The sequence below is a fragment of the Neoarius graeffei genome, chromosome 25 (genome assembly GCF_027579695.1).
Source record: "Neoarius graeffei isolate fNeoGra1 chromosome 25, fNeoGra1.pri, whole genome shotgun sequence".
Taxonomy (NCBI): Eukaryota; Metazoa; Chordata; class Actinopteri; order Siluriformes; family Ariidae; genus Neoarius; species Neoarius graeffei.
The window spans coordinates 12,148,455-12,160,018 of record NC_083593.1 but is presented as its reverse complement, the minus strand read 5'-3'; positions in this window follow the sequence as shown (position 1 = coordinate 12,160,018).

Sequence of the window (11,564 nt, the reverse complement as noted above, 5' to 3'; positions counted from 1 at the left end):
ACATAGACACAGACAACCATTCACACTCACATTCACACCAGGGCTTTACATTAGCACCCGCCCACCCGCCAAATGCGGGTAAAATTCGGCTTTGGCGGGTAATGACTTTAGTCCCACTTAGCCACTAATGCCGCTTTTCCACTACAAACGCGGCTGAGTCGGGCTGAGCCGTGCCGTGCTGAGTCGGGCTGAGTCGAGCTGAGTGGGGCTGTTGGAGTTGCATTTCAACTACAACCGCGCTGAACCGTGCTGGCTGGAAGTGGGTGGACACATTGGGTGGAGTTAGCGAAAGTGGGTGGACGTCACGTGATGTCGTTAGGCGGCGCAAACAGTGACATCAGTGATCTTTTAAGCGGTAGTCTCACGACCCGGATAGTAAACAATAAACATGGAGGACATGGAGTCGTTAGTGTTGCTGGTCTTGGTGCTGTGGCTTGTTGTCACCGACAACGCCAGCAGATACTGGCAAGAGCGTATAGATGAGGCGAGGCGCATAAGGCTTCAGAAATTCTCGTAATTCGTAATTATTCTTCTTCCGAGTTTACAGTGTTTACAGATCCCAGCGTGCTCGTGGGACGTGTGGGCATGTGAGGACACTCCTCACCAATCAGTGCACAGGGGAGTGTCTGCTCACGCCCCTAGCCCCACTTGGCTCGGTTTGGCTCGCTTCAGCCCCACTCCAAAACCGTGCGAGTTTTGGGTGCTAAGCAGGGCTGAAGCGAGCTGAGTCGTGCTGCTCTGAGATAGTCGAAACGCGAGCCGTGTCGGGCTGAAGCGAGCTGAAAAAGGGTAGTGGAAAAGGGCCATTTGACAGGTGGTTTATTCTGTGGTATGACAATATATTTTAATTGTAGTTTTCTCTGAAGGCATCTGATATAATAAACGCATTGCAATGTAATATTACGCCCATACAACTCCCATGAGCACCTGCATAAACATTCTGACAACATTAGAATTGTTTAGAACATCTCAGATAAAATCAATGATACGGTAACCTGCGGTTAATGAACGAAGCAACAAAGTTACTGACGACTGACAAGTGCACTATGTGGCGGCATATAGCTGGAGTTTCAAACCCTGCTGCTCAGGGAAAAAGGGGCAGAGATGATCAGGGCCGGAGGCAGCATTTTAAAATCACGAGGTCCGTGATGCACAAAGCGCCCGCCGAAAAATTTTCGACATATTTAAATGAGAGGGATGAATTACACGCCACACAAGAGATCTCATCTCATCTCATTATCTCTAGCCGCTTTATCCTGTTCTACAGGGTTGCAGGCAAGCTGGAGCCTATCCCAGCCGACTACGGGCAAAAGGCGGGGTACACCCTGGACAAGTCGCCAGGTCATCACAGGGCTGACACATAGACACAGACAACCATTCACACTCACATTCACACCTACGGCCAATTTAGAGTCACCAGTTAACCTAACCTGCATGTCTTTGGACTGTGGGGGAAACCGGAGCACCCGGAGGAAACCCACGCGGACACGGGGAGAACATGCAAACTCCGCACAGAAAGGCCCTCGCCGGCTACGGGGCTCGAACCCGGACCTTCTTGCTGTGAGGCGACAGCGCTAACCACTACACCACCGTGCCGCCCTCTATACAGAAACTACTGAAAATAAATCTATGAATAATAAAAACAAATCTGCGTTTAAACATCACTCAGAAAGAGTGTTTCTTGAATCCAACTCGATCTTGTCCAAAACAAAGGCCATGTTTAAATGTTCCTAATCCAAATGTATATATTCATGTGACTGTATTTTAAACAAATACAGAAAAAAGATGTATTATTTTGAAGACAGTTCAGAAGTCAGCGACACAGAACAATGCAGTACTGCCCATGTTGTGCCATATGATCTTACCGAAATACAAACCCCGTTTCAAGAAATGCTGGGATATTTTCCAAAATGCAATAAAAAGAAAAATCTGTCATTTGTTAATTCACGTGAACCTTTATTTAACTGACAAAACTACAAAAAAAAAAAAGAAAGATTTTTCTAGTTTCTCCGCATCGTGTTGTGACATTATATTTCTTGTCTTAGCAATATTTTTGAGATGAAAGAACGCTATCCTTATAATGTTATCGATATGAGTTTCAAATGAAAGGCCGGACTGAATGATCACCCCAAGGTCTTTTACTGATGCACATGAAGAAATAGAAAGGCCATCCAAAGTTATTATGTAATCAGAAAACTTACTTCTAGCTGTATGTGGCCCTAGTACAAGTACTTCTGTCTTGTAATACGGTTTCAGGTCGCATTTCCGGATGCAGCGACGGACTGTGTTAAGTGACAACAGTTTTCCGAAGTACCCCCAAGCCCAAAAAGGTCAAAGTCAAAGGTCAAAGATAACTTTATTGTCCCCAAGGGGCAATTATTTGTGCAGCCAGCAGACAGGACAAGACACACAAAAATACAGCAAAAACATAAAATACCCACAATACTAAAACACAGTAATAAATAAAACTAAAAAAAAAAAAAATACATTTAAAATAATTCAGACAAATTATTTAAAATGGAGATGGAAGATGGGGTAAAAGAATTCCTGAGTCTATTTGACCTACATCTGGGCATGGAGTACCTGCGGCCTGAGGGGAGTAGCTTGAACTGGCAAGACAAGGGGTGGCTAGAATCAGCTGCAATAGATTGGGCCTTCTTTGCCACTCTGTTTGAATAGATGTGGGAGAGAGTGGGGAAGTTGATGCCAGCAATCTTGCTACATGTCTTGACAATGCTCTCTAGTCTGTTTTTGTTTCTCATAGACAAACAACCAAACCAGCAGATAAAACAGAAGGTTAAAACAGACTCAATAAAACAGGAATAAAACATTCTCATAAATGTGGGATCAATGTTAAAATTTCTCAATTTGCGATAAAAGTACATGCGCTGATGGGCTTTGGCACATACAGCCTCAGAGTGTGATTCAAAACATAACTCGCTGTCAATTATTGTGCCAAGGTACTTGTACTCTTGTACTATCTCAACAAGTTATACCCATGTGGCTATATTTGTCACATTAGCATGACAGTTTCTCAGGCAGTGCCACCTGAGGGCTTCGAAGTATATATTATAACTAGTGCTGTCAAGCGATTAAAATATTTAATCGCGATTAATGTCGCGACAGTCATAGTTAACTCGCGATTAATCGCAATTTAATCGCACATTTTTGTCACATAAACCATTGTAATTCTCTTATCAGCATAAAAAAGTGAATGGGCTTGCTTTGTACCAATGTTTTTTTTTTATTGCAAAGCATAACACGTCTTGACACAGCCACTGCAAAGTGAAACCTAAGCCGAGCACCGGCACGGGGCTAGCAAGAGAACCATGAGTGAAATGATCTACTGTTTGAACTTTAATTAGAGAGATAGGTTACACAGTGACGGTAGGCTTGACATGCTTGATTATAATATAAAGTACACTATTATATTAAGTTTAAGTTGTTCGTTGATAAATATTGCATTGAATCTGATCTTTACTGTTTCAGCTCACTTAACACATTTTGTACTTTTACACTTTCTGCCTGTTGATGCGTCGCGCTGTCCAATCAGAAGCGGCCAAATTTGCATATTACAGGAAGGATTTCTGGGATAGCATTGAGTTTACAGTTCAGAGGGATCTGGCTTCTTTAGACGCTGTCTTCTTAAAACTGAATAAATATTTAAAAAGAGCCAAATGAGCCAGTCTTTTGAACGGCTCTTTTCAAAGAACGGATCACAAAGATGCGGATCCCATCAAAGAGCCATAAATCCCATCTCTACTAGCGCGCCCTGCCCGCGCTGGTTCTTTGGGGGGGAGGAGGGCAGAGGACTCTGGCTGTGCAGGGCGTGGCATTACAGTCTAGCTGCTATCGGTTTTCTAAGCAAAGTCTCTGTTCCAAGTTCCTGGCAGTTTCAAAAGCTTATGAAAAACCTACATCATGTCACAGAGCGTTAATCTCGCGATAAAAAAATTATCGCCATTAAAATTGAGTCAAGTTAACGCGTTAATAACGCGACATTTTTGACAGCACTAATTATAACAATAACATAGTCTGTAATATAAGCTTTTGGAATTTGCAGAGTTAATGATAGGTTGTTTATTATTATTATATTTTTTATTATTCTCTACTGATAGGCAGAATGTCCCTTTGAGATACTCCAATGTATTCCCTGTTGTGATGGTATAGACCCACACAGAACCAGCATCATTTCATGACTACTCCCAATATAAGTGCAGGAGTATTACAAATACTGACAGACCAGGCTAAGAATTTTTTTCTTTATGACTCACTAGGTATTACATGGCTGCTCAATTCTCCTTCTCAACACGAAAAAAAAAAACTGTCAGCTTTCAAAAGTGAACTAACAAGGCATCATGCTGAGGTCATACGTCGTGTCCATCAAAAGCATGATGGCTCCCATCCATTTGCAGCAGGACACCATGGAGAACGCTGAAATCGCACAAAAGCAACACACCAAACAAATGTTTGCTGTTCGCTTGCTTAATACTAAGATAAAAAAAGGTCACATTCCTCATTTAGGATAATGGGTGAGGTATGGTTACGACGTGCCGGCGCCTTGTCTTATCTTTGACGCTCATGGTGACATACGGTTTAGCCGTACCATTCGTGTAATACCTGACCCCTTGCTACACTACCGTTCAAAAGTTTGGGGTCACTTTGAAGTTTCCTTATTTTTGAAAGAAAAGCACTGTTCTTTTCAATGAAGATCACTTTAAACTAATCAGAAATCCACTCTATACATTGCTAATGTGGTAAATGACTATTCTAGCTGCAAATGTCTGGTGTTTGGTGCAATATCTCCATAGGTGTATAGAGGCCCATTTCCAGCAACTATTGCTGCGTTCATGTGCTATGGGAAGATGATATTTTCCAGTTGGGAAGTGGTTGTGTGTTGTGAACACAACCAGTGTGTTGTGTTCACATGCTTTTGTTGCTGTTGACAAAAGATGGTGGACCAGATTCAGAATCAGGCCTGTTATTTGGCTAAAACAATTATAGATTGCCTTGTTCATCAGCTGCAGCAGGAATATGAGTTATCAAAAGTCAAAAAATGCTGAATATTTCCTGATCATGACAAGTAGAGATTTTCTTAACACACTGAATGCCACGCAGTTTTTGGAAATTTGGCTGTAGCCACAATGAGAGTAGCCAGTATCTAGATCATTGTTGGCGTTCTTTGGACAGCCACAGAATATTTTGTATTAGGCTATAATATACGTATTATAATAATATAATATACATAACATGACTCGTTTAAAAGGTGAGAGTCAGCTTTCCGTAGGTGAAAACCACTTCTTTCTTGGTTCATAAGCTAGTCTTGTACCGCTCGCCGCCATGTTGAAAAGGTTAAAGTTCATCTCATCTCGGCAACTCGTGTATCAAAATTTTCTACGAGTTGCCCAGTGGAAAATACCACAAGAGGGGGCGTTCATGTGTGCTTTCCATGTCGGCGTTTGGTATTTACCATAATTCCCATAGCACATGAACGCACCATATCACTCCAGTGTTCTAATGGTACAATGTGTTTGCTCATTGCCTCAGAAGGCTAATGGATGATTAGAAAACCCTTGTACAATCATGTTAGCACAGCTGAAAACAGTTGAGCTCTTTAGAGAAGCTATAAAACTGACCTTCCTTTGAGCAGATTGAGTTTCTGGAGCATCACATTTGTGGGGTCGATTAAATGCTCAAAATGGCCAGAAAAATGTCTTGACTATATTTTCTATTCATTTTACAACTTATGGTGGTAAATAAAAGTGACTTTTCATGGAAAACACAAAATTGTCTGGGTGACCCCAAACTTTTGAACGGTAGTGTATGTCAATAAGGAGACATCTGAAGAGCAGAAGGTGATAAGTCTCAGACAATTCACCAGAAAGGAAAGGAAAAGAAAGGATGCCAGATTCGCTTCTGGTAGTGGCCAGGTTAACTTGGCACCAACTTTGTCTCAGTGAACTCACAACCAAAAAGAAAACTGGCAGAGAGAATCTTTTTTTTCCCCCCCCATCTTTGTCTGCTAAGACTATCTTGCTAGAACAATTGTGTGGAACTCTGGAACAAAAACCTGGCAAAAATTAGAAATACTGTACCAGGAAAGCATTTGCCAACAGGAATTCCCCATTCTGCATCTGAGGGGTTTTCCCCTGCGGTTTTTCCTGCTCTCAACGCCTGATCCAACCCATGAAGGGTAGGATAATTAAAGGGAAACTCCAGTGTCATTTAACCTGGGCCTTATTTTCCCATCTTTTTGGGTCCAATTTTTTATAATAATCAGTCCAGTATTGAGTTAGAATGCTATAACCGGCAACCACAAAACTGCTATAGGCAAATATCCGTGCCAAAGTAAACCACTTCTATTCGGCACTGACAGGCTCGTAGTGTTGTTATAAGTGTCCGACAACATGGAAAGAATCCTTACAGAGATACATCTGTGTCTGTTTACCTCAATAACTGTAAAGAAACTGTAGGAAATGACATTATAGCCATTGTATTACCTTCCTCTTCTTCCGGTCTCTGATGCTGTGCCCCATTCAGTGCATGTAGTCTATTATCGTACGGGTCGGCCGTTAAATTCAAATGCCTCATCCATATTGTTATCAGCTAAACATTCGGGCCTTATTTTGGAAATAGACTTCTTCATAAATTCTGCATGACTTCTGATTTTGTAAACATCAGAAAACAGCCTCCATGGGATAATCGACTACATGCACTAAATGTCAGAGACCAGAAGCGGAGAAAGGTAAGTCAGTGGCTACGGTGTCATTTCCTACAGTTTCTTTACAGTTATTGAGGTAAACAGACACAGATGTATCTCTATAAGGATTCTTTCCATGTTACCAGACACTTATACTAACACTACGAGCCTGTCAGTGCTAAAACAAGCGGTTTACTTTGACGCAGATGTTTGCCCCGTAGGATTACATTGTGTAGCTGTTTTGCAGTTGCCGGTTGTAGTGTTCTAACTCAATACTGGACTGATTATGAGAGTATTTGTCCCGAGCAAAAAAACTGGATCCAAAAAGATGAGAAAGTATGGCCCATGTTTAAAAAAAAAAAAGCAGAGTTTCCTTTTAACTGCTCAGATGAATCAGGCACATGAAGGGAGGAGGTCTTCAGGACCAGGCTGTCCATCGTTAACAATCACTACGTTTACATGCACATAGAGAGAATCGAATTTCTGCCGTTGCTCGACTGAAATCGAAGTTCAAAATGCCATGTATACACCTTAATTCGGCTGAAATTGAACCGAACTTGATTTCTCGGAATCGAGCTACACGACCTAGTTTATGCGATTTCTGCCGAGCTACTTTGTGCATGTAAACCCTATCGAGCTAGTTGTCGAGCTACTTCCGGAAGTGACGAGTGACGAGACCACAAGCGGGAAACACAACAGCCTCGGTCGGCATGACAACGAATCATGACAACGGCATGAATCTTTTCTTTTTGTGGCATTGTTTGCACTGTTAAAATTTAGCTCACTTACTGTATCACCAAATACATCTGTACAGCTGTTGCATAGCTGTGAATTGTGTACATAAACAAGTCATTGTATTTGTGTGTGTGTGTGTGTGTGTGTATATATATATATATATATATATATATATATATATATATATATATATATATGTCCAACATCTGAAGAATGTCAATAAAAACAAAACAATTGAACTTTTTGTGTGTTTATTAAGACATAAGTTAAATTGTAAGCAAAAAATATATATTTTTTTGTAAGCAAAAAATGGACTTTAGAAAAATATTATTGTGCAAAATAAGTTGTCTTACAAAACAGTGGTCTGCGCCGGACAGTTTGTAGCCATACAGTCTGTTAGAGCAAGCCTAACAGCTTGAACACGGAACTGCTAGTGTTGCCAGATTGGGGGTTTTAAGTGCATTTTAGCAGATTTGAACATGTTTTGGGCTGGAAAACGTCAGCAGTATCTGGCAACACTTTAGCTCTTCTTCATGACGACAACCGGAAGTGTACCAACACGATGGGGCGTGTAGCGCCACGTGTGGCTCGGGTGCACAATGCACCTTGCACGATAGCCCGATTTCACTTGTGCATGTAGGATTGGATTTCTCTGGCACCCCTGCTGGGACCCTTTGCTCGATTACCAACAGCAGCTCGATTTGGACGTGCATGTAAACGTAGTGAATGATGACCGCTTCATTAGGATGTGCAGAAATGCAGATGGGCCACAAGGCCCGGACCAGAGCGACAGAGCCGCCCACAGTAGCGGCACGAACGGCCCGGCCGAGCCACCACGGAATGTTTGGCCTCATGAGCTCTCGCATACTATTCTCCTCTCCTAATGAAATGCCTTGCACAGTAAGGTAAGACAAACGATGTCGTGCCTCCATCGTGGTCTCTCTGGACCGCCAGATCTGATGCCAAGTGGTGCACAAAAGTGCCACAGACCTGACAGGCATGGAAGTTGCCCCGCAGTGACAATCCATTGGCCATCTGGTGGTGTACCATTGACCCTGTTGGGTTCATCTGCCACATTGCACCAAAAAGCGCCCTGCTGCCAACACCTTATTGGTGAAGTACTATTTAACCCATAGCTGGAACCCAGGCAGGTGCTACCACTCCGGGTCAGAGCGGACCCGGGAGTAATGGTGATTAAGGGGTAACTCCACTTTCCCCAATACTCAAGTCGTCCTCGACCTGAGACTCACCACTGGTTGCAGTTTAAAGTCACACCCAGGACTAATAACCCTTTATCTACAGTAGACCATAGTCTCATATGTTATAATTTTCTATTTCTGTACTGCAAGTCACGTAAAGTTTAATTCGGATTAATTCAGTAAGTCTGGTGGCTGTTGAAAACAAACATCCCCCCCAAAAAAAGTGAGATGTTCCATAATAGTGGAATGAGGTTAATTTCTTCTCTCAGACTCTTTCCTCCAAGAACATGCCAAGATGTGTTCTCTTCTCTTCTCTTCTCCTGCACATGAAGTGATTGATGAGCCAAGTTGCACATGTTTATATATAATGGACCATTCTTGTCAGTTAACTTTCCTGAACTTGGACATTTTTATTCAATGGTCTCTGCAGCCCTTCTATCACTTGTTCCAACCTTGACATGGTTCTCTCTGTGTATTTTAGTAGCAGTGTTCCGTTCTTCCTGCAGCTGTCTTACACTTATTTCTGATCAATCAGTGAACTTTGATTCTTGCTGCAATTGTATCACTACCAATTAAATGTAAATTTATTGTGACGTTCAAAATATTTTTGAACTGATACGTACTTTAAATCCAAGAACAGAATTGTGCAAGTGATTTCTTCATACTTTACAAAGTTTAAGTTAATTACAGCAGTTATCACTGTACAGCATTACAGACAGTAACAGCAACTCCAGCATCTCGAAAGATACAGATATACAGCTTGAGCCATATATAATGTAGTCTTTACAATTAAACGAAAATAAAAAAAGGCGAGCAGTGACTTGAAGGACCATATTTGGATTAATGAGAACATCGTGCATGATAAATACTCCCTTCAAAAACAGATCACGAAGAACCAGTCAAAACAAAGTCCAACATCATCACTACCTTGGATGAATAACGGAAAAGTAATACTCTAACAACAACAACAACAACAACAAAAAAAAGAGTAAATGCTTATCTTTAAAAAAAAAAGTGACAATATGACAGTATTTGTTCGAAAAGCTATACAGACACTTTTTGCAATACAAAAATAATGTTCTGATGCAGTACAGAAAAGAAGCTAAAAATGTAAAGAAAAAATACACTATCGTTCAAAAGTTTGGGGTCACTTTGAAATGTCCTTATTTTTGAAAGAAAAGCACTGTTCTTTTCACTTTAAACTAATCAGATACATTGCTAATGTGGTAAATGACTATTCTAGCTGGTTTTCGGTGCAATATCTCCATAGGTGTATAGAGGCCCATTTCCAGCAACTCTCACTCCAGTGTTCTAATGGTACAATGTGTTTGCTCATTGCCTCAGAAGGCTAATGGATGATTAGAAAACCCTTGTACAATCATGTTAGCACAGCTGAAAACAGTTGAGCTCTTTAGAGAAGCTATAAAACTGACCTTCCTTTGAGCAGATTGAGTTTCTGGAGCATCACAGTATTTTGTTGGGTCGATTAAATGCTCAAAATGGCCAGAAAAATGTCTTGACTATATTTTCTATTCGTTTTACAACTTATGGTGGTAAATAAAAGTGTGACTTTTCATGGAAAACACAAAATTGTCTGGGTGACCCCAAACTTTTGAACGGTAGTGTACAGTAGATATGTTCCATCACTTTTAACAAAGTCTTTATACTGAGATTTGGGGGTTGAGATGGAAGGAAATGGCTGATATGGTGCAACTGTAGTTGCCGTTCCTTGCCCTGGGTCTCGCAGTGAATTTGCAGGTCAAAGTTCATCTGGATCAATTCAGAGCGAAGCGAAAGCAACTGTCTTTCACGTCCTGTGGCCTTTCCCCTTCGGTGGATTTCTGCCAGGTGAATTTTACTCGCTGCATAGTTACCTCCGCCAACTTTGTTGGACGAGGTTATGTTTTCACCTCTGTGTGTTTGCATCTTCTCAACGTCACTCAAGAAGCAGTGAACAGATTTTGATTAAATTTGGTGGAAAAGGTGGCCTATGGGCCAAAGAACAAGTGATTAGATTTTGATCCAGGATTTTTGTTTGTTTGTTCTCAACACAAGTCAACAAGAGTGCTCTGAGAGCACAATATCCCCCGCTGGCAACTATATCTATGCTATAAATGCTTAATAGACCCTCATGAAATTGTCAAAGTACAAGTTTGGTAATTAAGGGCTGTAACTCGGGTAAAATGCGACTGAATTGAACAAAATTGCAATATACGTATTACCTGTAGTAGAGAGTGCCCGCACATCTAACTTTGTACAGGTGCAGGGTAAAAATTTCCGTCAATTAAAAAGAAAAAATATACCCGCACACTGTCGCTGTTGCTCTCAGTGATTCAACACCTGACGAAGACCTATTACGGTCGAAACGTTGTGTGTCTATCAATAAAATCACTGAGAGCAGCAGCGACAGTGTGCGGGTATATTTTTTCTTTTTAATATACGTATTACTGACATATAACAAAGAATCCTGTCAAGTTTCATGAAATTCCTCCAAAAATCGTGAGAGGAGTTGATTTCAGAAGGTGAGTACCCTTCCCGAGACAGATGGATGGACGGACGGACATCGCAATGACATAATCCCCCTTCGGGCCTTTCGGCCAGCGGGGGATAAAAAGTAGTGAATGAATTTTGATGAAATTTGGTGGACAGCTTTAGTATTATCCTAGGTTCAAGTGATTTGATTTTGTTGATGATATGTAGCTTGTCGGAGGGGTCAAAAATTACAAATCCTAAGGCTAAGCCATATACAGTACTGTACAAAAGTCTTAGACACACTATTTTTTTTCATCCAAACTTTGTTATCGATTTCTATTTTATAACTTCTACATTATCGAGTCAGTACAAAAACATTTTAGAGTTCCAAACGTTCCTTTTCCAGCACAAAATTAAATGTTACAGAAGAAAGAAAAAAAAAGTAAGTATCTGAGCAG